The 20553-nt window shown below is 33.4% G+C and overlaps 1 protein-coding gene and 1 long non-coding RNA gene across 7 annotated transcripts in view; one reads left to right on the forward strand and one right to left on the reverse strand.

Annotated features, from left to right (window-relative positions):
- The window catches only part of LOC143237691 (zwei Ig domain protein zig-8-like), a 217705-nt gene that overhangs the window by 55697 nt on the left and 141455 nt on the right, over window positions 1-20553 (forward strand). The gene's annotated exons all lie outside the window — the stretch shown is intronic.
- LOC143239662 (uncharacterized) lies at window positions 2453-8248 on the reverse strand. Of its 2 annotated transcripts, none has more exons than XR_013021299.1 (2): window positions 7545-8248; window positions 2453-2686 (listed from the first exon to the last, which is right to left on the reverse strand). It is a non-coding gene; the product is annotated as an uncharacterized LOC143239662 (long non-coding RNA). The 2 variants fall into 2 exon arrangements; XR_013021300.1 differs by having other exon boundaries at window positions 7517-8248.

Below are 20553 nucleotides of genomic sequence, written 5' to 3' on the forward strand. Positions count from 1 at the left end.
TAATAGGTTATTGAAGCATAATTGTTTAATGGAAGGCTGTTAATAATTACTTTTCGTATGGTAACCAGAAGGCTTAAGCTTTTTATTGTAAATTGTTATTATAATATTGTTTAGGGATGCCAAAATGCAAGGTATTATGTCATAATATTGATTAGTGATTCTGGGTTTCAAGGTATTATGTCATAATATTGATTAGTGATGCTGATTATTGATTAGTGATGCTGGGTTTCAAGGTATTATGTCATAATATTGATTAGTGATGCTGGGTTTCAAGGTATTATGTCATAATATTGATTAGTGATGCTGGGTTTCAAGGTATTGTGTCATAATATTGATTAGTGATGCTGGGTTTCAAGGTATTGTGTCATAATATTGATTAGTGATGCTGGGTTTCAAGGTATTGTGTCATAATATTGATTAGTGAGTCAAGGATGTCATAATATTGATTAGTGATGCTGGGTTTCAAGGTATTGTGTCATAATATTGATTAGTGATGCTGGGTTTCAAGGTATTGTGTCATAATATTGATTAGTGATGCTGGGTTTCAAGGTATTGTGTCATAATATTGATTAGTGATGCTGGGTTTCAAGGTATTGTGTCATAATATTGATTAGTGATGCTGGGTTTCAAGGTATTATGTCATAATGTTGATTAGTGATGCTGGGTTTCAAGGTATTGTGTCATAATATTGATTAGTGATGCTGGGTTTCAAGGTATTATGTCATAATATTGATTAGTGATGTTGGGTTTCAAGGTATTATGTCATAATATTGTTTAAGGATGATAATATTGAGAATCTGAAAGATGACAAATCTACATTCTTCATGGGAAAAGCTGTTAAACTTTAAGTTTATATGGAAGGTTAACAAGTCATTTTATTTCTAAGAGACATTAAAAGCTCATAATTCGTGAAAAAAGTCTTTGAGGTATAAATTTCATGGGTAAATTACGGCAGCTAAAGTTTCACTTAGGAGATTGATAAGTTCGAATACACATATACATATGTGCGTCTGATTGTTTGAGAACAATATATAGTAGTTTTCGAATGTATAGATTTTTTAAAAATAATATCTTGGTTGATATCCAATTTGTTGTTAGTCCTATAAACAATAATAAAAAGGGAAATGAAAGATAGTTTTCAATTGCCAGGAATATTAAATGATTATTTGGAGATTCTTCTCCGTATTTCCATAAAACGATCATTAATAACCTTAATAAAGTAAGAGCTACGCGCGTTTTTTTATTGTATGATAACACGCTTTAAGTGGTGAAAAATTAATTACGTTTTAATAAACTGTGAAATTAGTCCAGAATTTACAGAGATAGTTATGTTAGTGTTGCATAATAAGCCTATTGAGAGATATATTGAACTACTGAAATACAGTTACAAAAAACGAATTACCGCAAACCTGATATGAAATCTTTTACTGCTTTTCGACTTCTATCACTAGATATTAATTTATTTTATTCATCACGTGGTTTTCAAATACAGATAAACTGATTCAATTTTGTCTCTAGCCTGCATATTCGCGTCCTTAAATAACTCGTGACTATTAACTGTCAATCCAATGACACAATGTGTTTGTTTATATTTTAAGCACAAAACTGGACTCTTAGGCGCTGAGCTCCTGGCATAGACCGAATCCAAACTTCTAGTATTGTTATCCATTAAGCTTATCCCTAAACCATCAAAGGACAAGGACTAAAGAAAGTACTTGGTTTGTTTGCTGTTAAAAATAATGTTGCATAATGAGCTAGCTGTTCTGTGTTAGTCACGGGTATCGAAACGATTTTAACGTTAGAAGTTATACTGTGGAGCTAATAGAGAGAAGCCAATATTATCTCGATTAAAACGAGATAATATATAATGTGGAGTGGTTTCACTTCTCCAGCGCTGTTGAAAAACCAATAATGTTAAAATAAGAAATAAACGTGATTCTGGAACACATGATTAAGGCTTTTGGTCAGAGTTTTTCTTACTAACAATTTAACTCGATTTAGAAGAGAACACATGTTCCTATGTTTCTCTAGTTTTCCTCACATAGTGTTACTGCAACATTTTGTACGTTACAGATGATAGATGTTTTCAGAATTAAATTTTGTATATCGTCTTAGGTTATACTTCTTACATGGACAGAAAAGCATGTTTGATACAGAGTTAGATCGTTTTCTATAAAAATGGTGAACAATTAGAACAGTGTTCAATATCGTTTCGTAGTTTGAAAATAATAGGTGCGAAAAACTTATCAAACTCATCACGTGAAATACGTATCCTAGTTTATCTTGAAATAAATAAATGTATTGTCACAGACACATTTTTGTCGTATACAGCTAGTTTCTTGAAAATTAATTTTTTTATAGATAAAATTATATGGTCTTATCATTGGCTTTCTGTATTTTTTTAGCTCATAGAGTTTATATACAAAAATAAAAGATTAATATCAGTAGGTACTTAAGTTCATGCACCTTTTATTAGAAATTGAAATATAAATTCTTAAAGTAAATAAATTTTCTGCTTCACAAAATTCGTGTCAGAATTAGAAAGACAAAAGATCAGTATCTTCAAGCTCCAGTGCTTTATATGAGAGTTAGATCAAAGGTAAGTCTCAACTAGTATCTATTATCATGTTCACATGATCGTTAGAAATATCAAAGATCAATAATTGTTCCAGTTCAAGCAGTTTCACTGAAAAAGAAGAAATGTCAAAGGTCATGGTAAATATTCGTGTTAAAGTTTACAAAATTGATATGAAAAATAATAAATAAATTAATTAGAATCATTTTATTTGTCAAAGCTTTAACTACTTTTCTTTTAAGCCTACTTAAAACAAAAAAAAATCATGTATTGAAATAATAATAGTAAGTATTTCAAAGTAAAATAAAGGGACAGCCTTCATATCGGGCCCAGCATAGCCTGGTGGATAAGGCGAACGTAATGCGAGGGTCGCGGCTTCGTATCCTATCACACCAAACATGCTCGTCCTTTCAGCCGTGGGGGCGTTATAATGTTTCAATCAATCCCACTATACGTTGGTAAAAGAGTAGCCCAAGAGTTGGCGGTAGATGGTGATGACTAGCTGTCTTTCCTCTAGTCTTACACTGCTAAATTAGTGAAGGCTAGCGCAGATAGTCCTTATGTAGCTTTGCGCGAAATTCAAAATAAACCCACTAAGTCTTCACATGATTAATTTTTCATTATTTTTTCGTCGATTTGTAGCACTCTCTTCACCTTTATAAGACCTTACTGTAGCAGCTGCGTACATTGTGTATAATTATTACAAAAAGGTACCTATACACCGATCTGGGCCATACTTCCGAGAAGAAACGTTTCAACATAAATGTATCCAGATATCGATTGCTACAGATGTTTATAAAGAAGAAAAGTCGCAACAATAAACATTCAGTCGGTCAATAAAACTGGTTTTTCATTAATACAGAGTAAGGCCCTACCAGAACTGACGGTCTAAAATAAAACCCATTGCATTATCAGACGAATAATGACGACTCTCTTTCACGCTTTCATCGATTCAGATAAACTTTTGTTTATTTTGAATTTCGCGCAAAGCTACTCGAGGGCTATCTACGCTAACCGTTCCAAATTTAGCAGTATAAGACTAGACGGAAAGCAGCTAGTCATCACCACCCACCGCCATCTCTTGAGCTACTCTTTTCATCAACGAACAGTGGGATTGACCATCACATTATAACGCCCCCACGGCTGAAAGGGCGAGCATATTTGGTGTGAAGGGGATTCGAACCCGCAACCATCAGATTACTAGTCGAGTGCCTTAACCACCTGGCCATTATATAGCTGAAGTAACCAGAGAACACTGTAGTATAGTGATACCTTGCATGGAAAGATTCAGTAACGTCAAACATAAGTTATAATATATAACAATGTATTATAAAGGCATAGTATAACTGATTTAACAACTGTACGTCGAACACAATACGGAAAAAACTTGTTTTTTTGTTATTGAAAAGAAAAACATAAATGTGGTAATTCCTTGCACACTAAATCAAAATATATTTTCATACCATTACTTATCTGTAAAATCGTTTATGTAAAAACATATTGACATATACAACCAATAATCAAGAGATTAGTAATTACATACAATCATAACTGACTGAAAGAATCATTAATACATATTTAAATAAACACTATTAAAAGTCGCTAACAGAAAACAAGTACTTGATATGAAAGAAAAGCTGGTAACAATCGAAATTGTTAAACTAGCCAAGCAGTTACTTAACCTATTCATTTGAAATACTGTTTGTAGTTTATAAATTGTTAAACTAGCCAAGCAGTTACTTAACCTCTTCATTTGAAATACTGTTTGTAGTTTATAAACTGTTAAACTAGCCAAGCAGTTACTTAACCTCTTCATTTGAAATACTGTTTGTAGTTTATAAACTGTTAAACTAGCCAAGCAGTTACTTAACCTCTTCATTTGAAATACTGTTTGTAGTTTATAAATTGTTAAACTAGCCAAGCAGTTACTTAACCTATTCATTTAAAATACTGTTTGTAGTTTATAAACTGTTAAACTAGCAGTTACTTAACCTATTCATTTGAAATACTGTTTGTAGTTTATAAACTGTTAAACTAGCAGTTACTTAACCTATTCATTTAAAATACTGTTTGTAGTTTATAAATTGTTAAACTAGCAGTTACTTAACCTATTCATTTGAAATACTGTTTGTAGTTTATAAACTGTTAAACTAGCAGTTACTTAACCTATTCATTTGAAATACTGTTTGTAGTTTATAAACTGTTAAACTAGCCAAGCAGTTACTTAACCTATTCATTTGAAATACTGTTTGTAGTTTATAAACTGTTAAACTAGCAGTTACTTAACCTATTCATTTGAAATACTGTTTGTAGTTTATAAACTGTTAAACTAGCAGTTACTTAACCTATTCATTTAAAATACTGTTTGTAGTTTATAAATTGTTAAACTAGCAGTTACTTAACCTATTCATTTGAAATACTGTTTGTAGTTTATAAACTGTTAAACTAGCCAAGCAGTTACTTAACCTATTCATTTGAAATACTGTTTGTAGTTTATAAACTGTTAAACTAGCAGTTACTTAACCTATTCATTTGAAATACTGTTTGTAGTTTATAAACTGTTAAACTAGCCAAGCAGTTACTTAACCTATTCATTTGAAATACTGTTTGTAGTTTATAAACTGTTAAACTAGCAGTTACTTAACCTATTCATTTGAAATACTGTTTGTAGTTTATAAACTGTTAAACTAGCCAAGCAGTTACTTAACCTATTCATTTGAAATACTGTTTGTAGTTTATAAACTGTTAAACTAGCAGTTACTTAACCTATTCATTTGAAATACTGTTTGTAGTTTATAAATTGTTAAACTAGCCAAGCAGTTACTTAACCTATTCATTTGAAATACTGTTTGTAGTTTATAAACTGTTAAACTAGCCAAGCAGTTACTTAACCTATTCATTTGAAATACTGTTTGTAGTTTATAAACTGTTAAACTAGCAGTTACTTAACCTATTCATTTGAAATACTGTTTGTAGTTTATAAACTGTTAAACTAGCCAAGCAGTTACTTAACCTATTCATTTGAAATACTGTTTGTAGTTTATAAACTGTTAAACCAGCAGTTACTTAACCTATTCATTTGAAATACTGTTTGTAGTTTATAAACTGTTAAACTAGCCAAGCAGTTACTTAACCTATTCATTTGAAATACTGTTTGTAGTTTATAAACTGTTAAACTAGCAGTTACTTAACCTATTCATTTGAAATACTGTTTGTAGTTTATAAACTGTTAAACTAGCCAAGCAGTTACTTAACCTATTCATTTGAAATACTGTTTGTAGTTTATAAACTGTTAAACTAGCAGTTACTTAACCTATTCATTTGAAATACTGTTTGTAGTTTATAAACTGTTAAACTAGCCAAGCAGTTACTTAACCTATTCATTTGAAATACTGTTTGTAGTTTATAAACTGTTAAACTAGCAGTTACTTAACCTATTCATTTGAAATACTGTTTGTAGTTTATAAACTGTTAAACTAGCAGTTACTTAACCTATTCATTTGAAATACTGTTTGTAGTTTATAAACTGTTAAACTAGCAGTTACTTAACCTATTCATTTGAAATACTGTTTGTAGTTTATAAACTGTTAAACTAGCAGTTACTTAACCTATTCATTTGAAATACTGTTTGTAGTTTATAAACTGTTAAACTAGCAGTTACTTAACCTATTCATTTGAAATACTGTTTGTAGTTTATAAACTGTTAAACTAGCAGTTACTTAACCTATTCATTTGAAATACTGTTTGTAGTTTATAAACTGTTAAACTAGCAGTTACTTAACCTATTCATTTGAAATACTGTTTGTAGTTTATAAATTGTTAAACTAGCAGTTACTTAACCTATTCATTTGAAATACTGTTTGTAGTTTATAAATTGTTAAACTAGCCAAGCAGTTACTTAACCTATTCATTTGAAATACTGTTTGTAGTTTATAAATTGTTAAACTAGCCAAGCAGTTACTTAACCTATTCATTTGAAATACTGTTTGTAGTTTATAAATTGTTAAACTAGCCAAGCAGTTACTTAACCTATTCATTTGAAATACTGTTTGTAGTTTATAAACTGTTAAACTAGCCAAGCAGTTACTTAACCTATTCATTTGAAATACTGTTTGTAGTTTATAAACTGTTAAACTAGCAGTTACTTAACCTATTCATTTGAAATACTGTTTGTAGTTTATAAACTGTTAAACTAGCAGTTACTTAACCTATTCATTTGAAATACTGTTTGTAGTTTATAAACTGTTAAACTAGCAGTTACTTAACCTATTCATTTGAAATACTGTTTGTAGTTTATAAACTGTTAAACTAGCAGTTACTTAACCTATTCATTTGAAATACTGTTTGTAGTTTATAAACTGTTAAACTAGCCAAGCAGTTACTTAACCTATTCATTTGAAATACTGTTTGTAGTTTATAAACTGTTAAACTAGCCAAGCAGTTACTTAACCTATTCATTTGAAATACTGTTTGTAGTTTATAAACTGTTAAACTAGCCAAGCAGTTACTTAACCTATTCATTTGAAATACTGTTTGTAGTTTATAAACTGTTAAACTAGCAGTTACTTAACCTATTCATTTGAAATACTGTTTGTAGTTTATAAATTGTTAAACTAGCAGTTACTTAACCTATTCATTTGAAATACTGTTTGTAGTTTATAAATTGTTAAACTAGCAGTTACTTAACCTATTCATTTGAAATACTGTTTGTAGTTTATAAATTGTTAAACTAGCCAAGCAGTTACTTAACCTATTCATTTGAAATACTGTTTGTAGTTTATAAATTGTTAAACTAGCCAAGCAGTTACTTAACCTATTCATTTGAAATACTGTTTGTAGTTTATAAATTGTTAAACTAGCCAAGCAGTTACTTAACCTATTCATTTGAAATACTGTTTGTAGTTTATAAACTCAGACGTTTAACTGGTCTCATTTGTTTACCTCGTACGTATTTAGTAGCACATTTTACCTTGGAGTGCAACCTGAAACTGTCGCCTGTGATCTCGGACAATTATCTTCAATTTGTTTAGTTTCTTAAGTAGTAACATTGAAACACTTTCTAAGCACTATCTACCTATTTCTCTGTACGTCTTTCTGAAGCAATCAGTTATCACTAAACGATTTATTTAAGACTGGCACACGCATCCAGTCTGGTACGTGTAATTATATGCAGGTGCGACTAATAGTTGCAGAGAACGGAGGAGGCACGCTGACGTTATATTTACATATAGTTTCAAGAATGTCACTAAAAACAATGTTACGTGGAGTAGAGAACCTGTATAGACATGCAAGATGTAAAACTGGAAATTCTTCATCCCTACAGCTTCTCGTCAGTTTCCATCCCTTTGAGTAACTTTTCTAACATGAATATCTTATAGACGCGTGGGATGCGTACTAAGAGACCCTTCACCAATAAAGTCTCCCATCATTTTGAGATTTTTGTCCTGCCCTTCATAAAGTGAGAAATAATGGCGGCGATTCACGTGTCGCAGTTGCTTTATGACTACGAAATGTATAAAGTCCAACATAGCGTTGGAACCACGCCGTGCAAGTCTATGAGAATGAATCCAGGAAAGCTGTTAAATCTCTTTACAGTGATAGATACGAAAACACTATGTAGCAAACCTGATACTGAAACGATTGTAAATATAAAATATTTTATAGGTTGTTATAGTCAGCAGAATGTGTGAAAAGAAAAACAAGGCAACCTAGTGTCTATAAACTCAAACTTGAGAAAAAAAAGCCGATACATGACCTGAAAATGGGGTTTTCTTGTTAAATAATATGAACTTTAAGCGTTAAAACTATACTGGATTTAACATGTAACCATACTATTCGTTGGTAAAAGAGTAGCTCAAGAATTGGCTGTGTGTGGTGATGACTAGCTGCCTTCCCTCTAGTCTTACACTGCTAAATTAGGGACGGCTAGTGCAGATAGTCCTCGAGTAGCTTTGCGCGAAATTCAAAACAGAGAAAATAACCAACCGTCCCGCAAGTTCTCACATGGGAGAAGGAACAACCAACGTGCTACTAAACAATTATTACTCCATCCGGGAGAATGAACAACCATCGTGCAACCAGGCAATTATCACTCCATCTGGAGGAATGGACAACCGTTGTGCGACCAGACAATTATCATTCCATCTAGGGAAATGTCTAATAATCACGCGACTAGACAATTATTACTCCATCTGGAAGAATAATGAAAGAAAGTCATATCAACTGCAGAATCAACATGATAATTGTAACCATTTTCATAAAGGAAGACAAGTGGAAACATGAAGGAAGACAAATGGAAGAATCTTCTTATTTTTAATGTTTGTTGTTGTTGTTTTTTCATTTTAGATTTGTTTGAAGTTAAGCACAAAAATATAAAATGCATTATCTGTGTTCTGCCTAGCACAGATATCGAAGCCCAGATTTCTAGCGTTATATGTCCGCTGTGCTACTGGGAGTTTCTTTCAGAACTGAAGTGCAATGCTATCATTGCAAAGGTCAGTACTTTAAATTATAGGGGAGAAGAGATGACGTGGCTGTTAAACTTAAGAACAAGTATAATACAAAACTTCAGCCATATCGAACGTTTTTAGTAAGTTTTACTTTTCTGTTGCCTCCCCAGACAACGTTAAAAACCAGGATTCGATACACGTGGTGTGAAGAGTACAAACAGCCGATTGTGCAGCTTTGTGATTAGTTTCAAATAAACGAACAAAAGTTTCTGTTATTCATTGATAGAGAAACAGTTCAGATACAATTACAGGCTCGTGGTCTATTTTTAATAGCTTATATAACGTAGCGGGATTTTTAAGCACGTATTTATAAATTTAATATATTAACACATATGAAGTAGTTTCCTACCTGACATGTTTAACTTTTATTGCTAATATCAGATAAGTACTAGTCCATTAGGTATTCATCTTGTTTGATATTTTAAGAACAACGTTCACGAACGACCTCAACATACGTTTCTGTAAGAGTTACAGACTTCAACTAGCATCTACTTTTCTAAGTGTGTGTGTGTTTTTCTTATAGCAAAGCCACATCGGGCTATCCGCTGAGCCCACCGAGGAGAATCAAACCCCTGATTTTAGCGTTCTAAATCCGTGGACATACCGCTGTACTTTTCTTAGTAATAGTTGTTTATTTGTTTTTAATTTTTTCCGCAAAGCTACCCGCAGGTTGTCTGCACTTAGCTGCTCTAATTTTGAATTTATAGAAGGAAGCATATTTAGTCTATATCCCTATCGCCATCTCTAAAAAACTAATCCTGCTTGACTGAGTAGTGAGATTTGATTGTTACTTTTATAACGCACTCATGCTCTCATTGTGCGGAGGGCACTTCTGCGGTAAGGGAACACAAACAACGTATATAAACAACCATGATATCATTCATCACAACACCGAATATATAAACAACCATGAGAACAAATAAGAAAAAACAAAACAAACACAAATATAGACAACAATGATATCAAGCAACACAACAAAGAACATATAAAGAACCATGACAACAGTTAAAGACAGCAAAAATATAAACAACCATGATACCAAATAATGCAACACCAAATATAAAGGCAATCGTGGCCACAAATATCGCAACACCTAATATATAAACAACCAGTTTGTTGTTTGATTTGTTTTGAATTTCGCGCAAAACTACACAAGGGCTATCTGCGCTAGCCGTCCCTAAATTAGCAGTGTAAGACTAGAGGGAAGGCAGCTAGTCATCACCATCCACCGCCAACTCTTGGGTTATTCTTTTACCAACGAATAGTGGGATTGACAGTCACATTATAACGCCCCTACGGCTGAAAGGGCGAGCATGTTTGGCGCAACGGGGATTCGAGCCCGCGACCCTCAGATTACGAGTCGAACACCTTAGCCCACCTGGCCATGCCGAGCCTATAAACAATCATTACGACAACTAACACAATACCAAAAATATAGAAAACCATGATATCACGTAATACAATGCTGAATTGTATCAAACAATGATATTAAGTGACACATTGTTTCATATTGTGCTGTGTTCCCTACACATTCGGCTCTGTGTAACATTCACGCCACTACCTATTTAACATTTTCTCAGATGTATTTAGGATACGAAATAAAAATCTGAAAACAGAAGCAAACAAATTCGGTTTCCTGGTTTCGAACTGATAGCTATTATTTATATTTCATGACTAGTGAATAGTTTTTAAACGTTTCTGAGAACAGCATTTCGATTTTTCTCGAATTTCAATTCACATATAACAATACTAAATTTCAATAGGTGAAACGAATTCTCGTATACCTGAAGATTGCCTCTCGTATTCCTCTTAAAGAGAAAAGAACAGCCGGCTAAAGCCGTTTAGAATTAAATGCCCAGTTCTAGCTCTGCACCAACAAACACAGCTTTCTTTTACGTTATAGATTTACGTGTCCGGAATCATCTCCCAGTGTCCCTTGTTCATACTCTTACATTGTTACTGGCTGTTTTATTTCTGTGATTTTACGACGTAGGTAGTGGTAGGTAATACCTTTCAAATGCTGGAACTTACAGCGTGCACAACACTGAAGTAGGGCCTTCCGTAAGTAAAGTCTACTGGTTATAACCAAGAGACAGAGTGAAGGCAATCACGCATGCCTTCTTTTAAGCTACGGTAATGAGAACTGTAACATTCAAAGCCAGTGTAACGAGCCGTGCACCAACTTTTAAGTTAATCTCGTGTATGGTTCTTCTTGCTAAGATGTATAAAGAATCGTTGTTGGAAGGCTGCGAGACACGAGAGTGTCTGAGACACGCTGAACTCACGATAATTTTTAATTTTTTAAATACAGTTTAATATTCAACTTGTGATTCAAGTAGCACAGAGTAACCGCAGGACAGAAGAATAACTCGAAACGAGGCAATTCAACAGTACTGGATTAAGAACAACAATAAATTAAGCTTTTAATATATCTGTTTTCACCAAATATTAGCAAGGTAATTAAATCATAAATATCGCCAACAAAAACACGGAATCCCAAAAGCTGTTTAGATTAAGTCCATAGAATCAAATTCAACCTACGTTAAGTTAATTTAGTTTTCAAGTGGTTGTGTATTATGATATTTGATGGCATTTCATAACACACCTTATGTTTGTTTGTTTTTAATTTCGTGCAAACTACACGAGGGCTGTCAGCGCTAGCCGTCCTAACTTATCAGTTAGGAAAGGCAGTTAGAGGGAAGGCAGTTACTACTCTTTTACCAAAGAATAGTGGGATTGTTCATCACATTATAACACTCAAAGAGCTAAAAGGGCGAGTATGTTTGGTGCGACGGGGTTCGATCTCGTGACTCTCAAATTACGAGTGGACCGCCCTTACCACTTGGCCATGTGGGGTCAGCACTTCCTGCGTGGGTTAAACAAATAGGTCAGAAACCACTAGGACTCCGGTAGAGTCATCCCTAATTATGACCTCCTGGCCATAGGGAAGGTAGGTTATTAGGACAAATGACCGTCAGAAAGATTTTGTCCGGCTTTTTCAACGAAATAATTGTTACTTTTATTATTTACCCGGATATGAAAATTATTATGGTGTTAAGCGACAGAAAGAACAAGCTAAGTATTAGGCCACGCATCGGTCTACTGGTATTTACTTATGTTTATTACTTGTCTTACGTCAGAGAAACTTGAAAATTAGAGAGTAGTTGATAAAACAAGAGTTTTAAAGTGTGTTAATAGAAACATTCGACGTATTAAATAACTATAACAATCACACGATTTCAAGCTTGTCCAGTTGAAATAAAATCTAACCCTCCAGAACACCGGATAGCCCAATGTGTAGCTTTGGGCTTAACCACAGTCAACCAACTAACCAATCAAATACAAATAATTACATCAGATAGTTACGTCAGCTTCAATAAAATCTTTGAAGTTCAAATTAACTCAAAAGAAACAAACAAACTACTGAACCTTCACACCATTAAAGCTACTTTCTGGCCCAGACGTTAGAATTACTGAATATAATTGGGTGTATTTACACTGGTTCGTCATAACAGGAAGATTGGCTCATTGGATCAAGATTGGGAGACACCACAGATGAATAGAAAGCAGTGCTAAATTATTCTTTGATAAAATACAAGTTTATTTCTTTCTTCTTCATCGGGTAGGTGGTTATGGCGCTCGACTCGTCATTTGAGGGTCGAATCTCTGTCACAGCAAACATAGCCATCCTTTCTGTTCGTTGGTAAAAGAGTAGCCCAAGAGTTGGCGGTGGGTAGTGATGACTAGCTGCCTGCCATCTATTCTTACGCTGCTAAATTATAGAATGGTTTGCTTCTTCATTTGAATAAGTTATTATAATTAGATTTTTTATCTTATTTCCCATTTGCTACCTATTACCATCCTTTATCATCTAATCCCTGTCATCCAGATAGAGCATCCGAATTACCTTAGACTTTTGCTCTTTTCATTCATCTTTTTCTTCTCATATTATCAATCGACACTGCTTTATCTATATTTCTTCTTGTGTATATTTTATCGTAGATGTAGGGTTACCAACCTTCCTACCTCCTCAAATACTGTATAACCAGTTGCATTTTTTCTAATTCCAATAACCATTTTAAATACGTAATCTGTGAGTTATGAATCTCGTCTAGTTCAAATTACTCCATAATTCTATTACATACTCCATTATGGATTCAATATTTTTTATTGTTATCTGAATGATCCATAAAAAGTTACTGCCTTGGTAACAATGGTTCGGACTGTTCATCGAAATTGTATTTTAAATATCTATTCAACAGATTATCAGAATCTTAAAATATTAAGCAGTGTTTCCAGCCAATAATAGACATACAGTGAATATTATAGTTGGAAACTTATTGTATTTAGAGCTTTTTTATATCAGCCATCCCGACGTTGACTTCCTTTTTTAAAAAAAATAGTTTTTACATGTACTCTAAGTTGTATTAATCACTGTTCTATCTCAATAATTTATGTATTTTATTTTATATTAATCTAATATAACTTTCAAAAAAATTCAAATATTAACTGGTTTGCTGTTTTTATTTCTTGTTTTTCTCAATGTCATTATCCATTATGAGCTTTGTTCCCTCTTTTGCTTAAAGCATATATATTTATATTCTTAGTATTTAAAATCAACTTTAAAATCGAAACATTTTTATAATATCCTTATCATATCTTGTATTTTCTTAATTTGGGTCGATTATTACAGTTTTTTTATTTGTGTATTTCAATTAATAGATGTTTTCTTAAAGCTACTGTTCCATTCTGATTTTCCTGTCTGCTTCTCATAATATGATATAAATCTATATTCGGTAACAAGGCCTAACTAGTTAACTTGTGATATTCCTTTACATGTCCGACGTTTTTTTCTCTGATTTTTTTTACTGTAAACTTTTATTACATTTCCTCCTATTACAGTTCTGTAGATAACATCACACAACTTTTTTTTTTCTACTCAGTCAACAGCTGCTTCTCGAGCTATAAATAGTGCATCCAGTTGTTCTCTTGTTTATTCAATGTTCTTTCTACTGATCCTCATAATACAAGTAATACTATCCATAGCTGGAGTATTCGTCCTTTTGACGAGTGAAATACAAACTCGTTTGTAACAAATAATAGGAAATTATGTTTCCGTTGTTTTCTCTTAACGTAATAAACATTAAAATTGCAATGAAACGTGAAAGTACCAATACTGTTACACACATACGTATTGACGTTTACTGAACAGATACACACATACGTATTGACGTTTACTGAACAGATAGATACACACATGCGTATTGACGTTTACTGAACAGATACACACATAAGTATTGACGTTTACTGAACAGATACACACATACGTATTGACGTTTACTGAACAGATACACACATGCGTATTGACGTTTACTGAACAGATACACACATAAGTATTGACGTTTACTGAACAGATACACACATACATACGTATTGACGTTTACTGAACAGATACACACATACGTATTGACGTTTACTGAACAGATACAAACATATTTACTCTTGATGACGAAAAACCTACTTGAAATAAAATTGTATCTCAGAATGGCTGGTATGGGTATTAACATGTTTACTGGAAAAGAGAAAACAACATTTCAACCTTCCTAGGTCGCCTTTAGGTAAAGGAGACTCTTTTTTTTTCTTAACCTCAAGATGACCTAGGAAGGTCGAAACCTTGTTCTCTCTTTATCAATATAAGTGTTAATACCCGTACCAGCCGTTCTGAGATACAAACATATTTACATGTAAAGTTTGTCTCCTATTTTTTCTAACGTCTAACTCACCTTCTGTTTCTCTAACTTCCTTCTTCCAGTATATCTCAATGATGTTGATTAAGTGTTCGCAGCATTTTTATGTCCTTCATGAAAAAATTGACATAACACTACTGTTCTTCTTTATTTTCAAAAACCGTCTTCTCCCACATTCTGTTTGATAACTTATTCTGTTGTATATATGACTTCTCGTGTTTTTCTCATAACTTCCTCTTTTATCTTTCTCTTATCATTCATATTATTTCTTTTCTTTCCTCGACTTCCATTCTTTTCTTCTTTACTTCTTTATTTTTACATCGTTGTAGCACGTTTCCCAACACTAAAACCTGGAACTCGATTCTCCATAGTAGACACACTGGATAACAAACAAACAAATACTTGTGATGTCTCCATAAAATAATCTTTCCGCTCTTCTAGTTGTTCACTGTTAACTACATTATTTTTACTTTTTCTATATTTGCGAATAAAGTTCCACGATAATTCATTTTCTGTCTGTTGCATTGCTCTTTTGCTCATAAGTTTATTTTTATTTATTTTTTCATTGTTACTTTAAGAATAAATTATTGCTAATCTTTCACTGTTTACGTTTGTTTTGTGTAGTTTATTTAACGTTTACTTTACTTTCTTTATTCGTTTTTTTCATACGTTCTTAAAATTAATATTCAGCTTCATCCTCTTACCCCTCTCTTACCCCTCTCTCTTACCCCTTTCTCTTCTTTCCCACATTTAGTACATGTCTTTATTCAACCTGTTTGCCTTCCTCACCCACGGTTTCACGTTCTTGCCTTTTCAAATGTTTTGTATTTTTAACGTCTTTTTTCTTGTTTTTCATTTTCCTTTCAATGTAATCCATATTGATTGGTGATCCGATTCTATTTTTCTCAAACTTCGAACTTCAACATTTTGCCTCCTTACTTACCACAGCAGATCAATAAGTGATTATTCTCTTGCTAGAACACATGTTCTGTTCCCTTTTTGATTTCTATCCTTTCCACCATTTAATACCCCTGTCCACTATCTTCTAACCGTTCTAACATTTTCTTTCCTTCAGAACTACATACTTGGTTTTTCGATTTTCTTGTACGGAAAAGCTAAGTATTATATTTTAAATGCATGTTCTTACAGAATAAAAGTCGTTGATCTGACCTAGTGTTTTAGGCGTGACTACAATAAATATAAGCTATTGGAAATAATAATTGGAATTGCGATGGATAAATATGAAAGATAATTAATATGGAATGCGCCCTCTATAATGAGATGTATCAGAGTAGAGTCATATGTTGATAATTAGTGGTTACCACCGTATTAAAATAAAGTGAGCCATATTACTATGCTCACAAGTAGAAGTGTGTTCTATTCATGGACTGAGATACGGCATGAAAAGCCTCTAGAAATAAAGATTTTGGATGCTCAAATTAGCTCAAAGCGATAAATTGTGGAAACTCATTCTTTCGGTAGGCGATGCATCTAATACTCTGAAGAGAGTGGGTGAAACTCAACCTGTTTACAATAAAAATGGTAGAAAATTGAAACTTCCCAGATATAATATTAAGTATCTAATTATATGTTGTTTACGTGACAAACAAAGGCCTAATAAAATCGTTCAAATGACGTGAGTTTAAAGACAAATGTAAATATTACCTCGAGATAATTATGGTATTGATTAGCACAAAGAGGTCTCGGTTGAACCCAGGTGTTTGAAAGATAAAAAAAACAACTCTATGAAGAAGAAATAACTAACCCAAGAGGTTGAAATGGGCATTAGACCACAAATACTAGAGTAATCACAACGATAAGTGAATCCAATTCCAAATTTTTTAGTAACAATCAACAACAGATTCTTAGGAAGCTGATATGAGATCGGTACCAAATTAATGTATATCTACATTAAACAACATTGAAGATCTGCACAAAACTGATGGTACCCTCACTGCTGACAGGTACAGATATATATAGTTTGATGCATCATGCCATTCTTTAAGAAATACAAATAATCAGGTGAAGATTCATCAAACAACATGACAACGATCCCCAAAGTCATCAAATTTGATAACACAATATATTGTGGATTAAAAAAAAAAAAAAAAGACTGACAATCGCTCAGAGCCATGGCATGTTCTGCACAAAGTTTAGAAATGAACATTCTTAAGGATGCAGGAGCTTATATAAAAACAGGTAAGGTCAAAATAGCTTGACTAAATTATGAAGAGTAATGTAAGATACATGGAACATGTTACGTTAAATTGTAATTTACATTTAGAAGTTAAATAAATGTCGATATGTGTCCAATTTATGATGCATGCCAACAATGTTTTAAATATACAAACAATAATACAATTTATAATAACAACTATTACAAATAATGATTTAGATACAAAACTTTTAGAAAATTATGAACAAAACCGAGTTTTCTTTCTGGTCTGGGACTTCCTTGATATCTTATCAAGATTTAACGATGAGCGAATGCATTTCGAGTTGATATAGATCCAATTCAATTAACAGGGATCTAGCTAGTTCTGTATTTTTCTTTCTTCGCCAGCCACACACCGAATGGTTTAGCACTGAAGTTATATAATGTTTTCCTAAAAATATTAATGTCCAATGTGAATCCACTAAAGTTAAATGGTTTATAATGCTCAAAATATATAAAATTTCTTGGTTAATATATCTGAAGTTCCCATTATATGAGTCGCACTTATAGCTTCCGACGCTTATAGCACCTAACTATAGCAAACAAAGGATATACACTGTCTCTTGGGGCATCGCACTGGTTACATTTATAGGTATGAGGACAGTTTATAGAAAGTTCAGCCTGCATCAAAAACACTGACGATACACCAGTGTTTACATACACACATGTTGTTGATTCTCACACTCAAGAATCTTCTACAACTGTAATTAATAGGTCGGAATTTCGCAATTTAACAGTACAAGTTGCATACATTTTTCAGTATAAACTTAACATAAACATATCAATATTAAAATATATATATAATATTACATTCGTCAGAAGCATTATGTTACAGTCATATTTTGATAAACTGTGTGACAGAATGAAAACAACGGGCTTGTCTCTGTGTAAAGAAGAAAGACTCACGTGCATAACAGTAACATATTTTACACATTATTCCATAATATGTTCTATCCTGTGTAATAATATTTTGTACTATTAACAAACTCTCAGTGCTTTTACAGTTATTATTTGTTTGTGATCCCTATGTGTTTATTACGTGGTTTTTTTCTTTAATTATTTTTACAGGCCCTCGCTAGTACAGCGGTATGTCTCCGGATTTATAACGCTAAAATCAGGGATTCGATTCCCCTCGGTGGGGTGAGCAGATAGCCCAATGTGGCTTTACTATAAGACAAACACACACACAATTATTTTTATTATTATACAATTATCAGTTAATGTATTTATTACATAGGTTTTTCCTTAATTATTTTTATTACTATACAATTATCATTAACTGATAAAGAAATGTCACACTGAGTCTCTCGTCTTATTATTGAAGCATACTGTACAATGGCTAATAGAACATTAAGCCGTGCTCAACGAAATGTAGCATAATTATTTATTGTGTTTTTCATTTTGGAATTCCTTGAAACGCTTGCTGAAACAAAGATTTGTTTTGTTATGATACTGAATAAACTGGTAGGCTTATAAAAAATGAAATAGATGGAGGCATTACACTAAATGTTTTGTTCTGTTTAATCAACGTAAGTATCGTAAAAACATAAAGAAAAACTGGAAACCTGAAACCTAAATGTGGTGTTTATATAAAGTTGGACCCATTAACGCAGCGATGTATATTAATTAAGATGGGTTACATTTCGCGAGAAGGTTGAATAATGATGCTGATTAGACATGTTATAATAAATGACGTATTTTTATTAGAATCTCATAACACCAGTTGCAGTACGTTACTCAATATTCTTGACAAATAAGGCGTTTGTTTTTTACGGAATTTTGTAGAACGTTAGAAAAGCGCTTTCAGATTCTATGGTTTTGAGCAGATATACAAGACAAAGAAAAACAGGTAACCAACAGCACATGCCGTCGATCATTGAGATACTCAGAGGGCTAACTGCGCTGTCTCTAATTCAGCAGTGGAAGACTGGAAAGAATGCAGCTAGTCATCACCGCCCACCATTAACTCTTGGGGTACACTGTTACCAACGAATAGTGGGAGTGAACATGGCATTATAATGCCCCCAAGGTTGAATTAGCGAGCATGTTTGGTAGAACGGGAAATCGAATCCGTGGTTTTTATATTACGAGTTGAGTGCCCTAACAACTTGCCCATCCCAGACCACTAAGCGAGGGAAAAATACAATTGGAAAGTGCAACGAAAGCCAGAAAGACAGACATTGGCAAGATTGTTAACTGTTTTAACAATGATCAATATTTAACTTTCCTAACCATTTAGAGCATGGAATGTTTAATGAACAGTCACAAGGTAACTGGTTGTATTTGACTGGTTGTTTCACTTAGAGCATAAATTTAAGTAAATAAACAACTGGAAACACTTGGTTCGACATAATAATTTGAATTTCACCCTTTTTATTCCCTATTACGTGCACCACAGTTTACAGTTGAAAGCTGCTTCCAAGTTTTGAACTAATAGGCTATGGACAATATAGATAGCTAAGTACCCTAATTCTTGGGTACTATTGTCTGCCTGCCAGTTTATAACGAACTCTAAAATTGTGAAGCGCGTGTTTACGTGACAACGGGACGTGCGCCTTAAACTTTCGGAATCATAATTCGGACTCGCGCAGATTACAAATGTGATGACATTCACATGGGGCATCTGTTCTGTTTGTCCTGTTTAAGAATTGCAAGCTATTGAAGTTGGGATTTTGATGTGGGAGATCACCTGGTGACAAAAGCTGGTTAATAGCATCCAGATGTACTCGACCGTTTTTTCTAACTATTAGCATCTTACAATGCTATATTCCCCCTCTCCTCTGGCCATGGGTATCTTAAAACGCCAAAAAAAGGTTGTTTGTATAGAATCAAACACAAAGCTGCACAATAAACTATCTGTACTCTGCCAATCTCGGGTATCGAAACCTGATTTTAGCAGTGTGAGTCCACTATGCCACTGGAGAGTCCAAGAAATAAAGCAGCAATGCACCTTGTTCGAACTGTTTATAATTGGTTTGAAAGCACGAAAGTGATATCAGTCATCTGAACCTTCAACGACACTGGTCTCAAAGGGCCTGAACATCTATAATCTGTTTGTAACTGGTGAGCCCGGCATGGCCAAGCGTGTTAAGGCGTGCGACTCGTAATCTGAGGATCGCGGGTTTGCATCCCCGTCGCGCCAAACATGCTCGCCCTTTCAGTCGTGGGGGCGTTATAATGTGACGGTCAATCCCACTATTCGTTGGTAAAAGAGTAGCCCAAGAGTTGGCGGTGGGTGGTGATGACTAGCTGCCTTCCCTCTAGTCTTACACTACTAAATTGGGGACGGCTAGCACAGATAGCCCTCGAGTAGCTTTGTGCGAAATTCAAAAACAAACAAACAAACAAACAAATTGTAACTGGTGAAGCCACCACTAATCACACTCGTCATCAGTTAAGATACAACTGATCAAATCATTTTTGAGTATTATATGGAGTTTATGTCCAAGGAGATGAACAGCTTGTGGTGGCAAAGAAAAATTTCAAGAAGATTTCAGATTAAGATGC

Source organism: Tachypleus tridentatus, chromosome 13 (genome assembly GCF_004210375.1).
Source record: "Tachypleus tridentatus isolate NWPU-2018 chromosome 13, ASM421037v1, whole genome shotgun sequence".
NCBI lineage: Eukaryota > Metazoa > Arthropoda > Merostomata > Xiphosura > Limulidae > Tachypleus > Tachypleus tridentatus.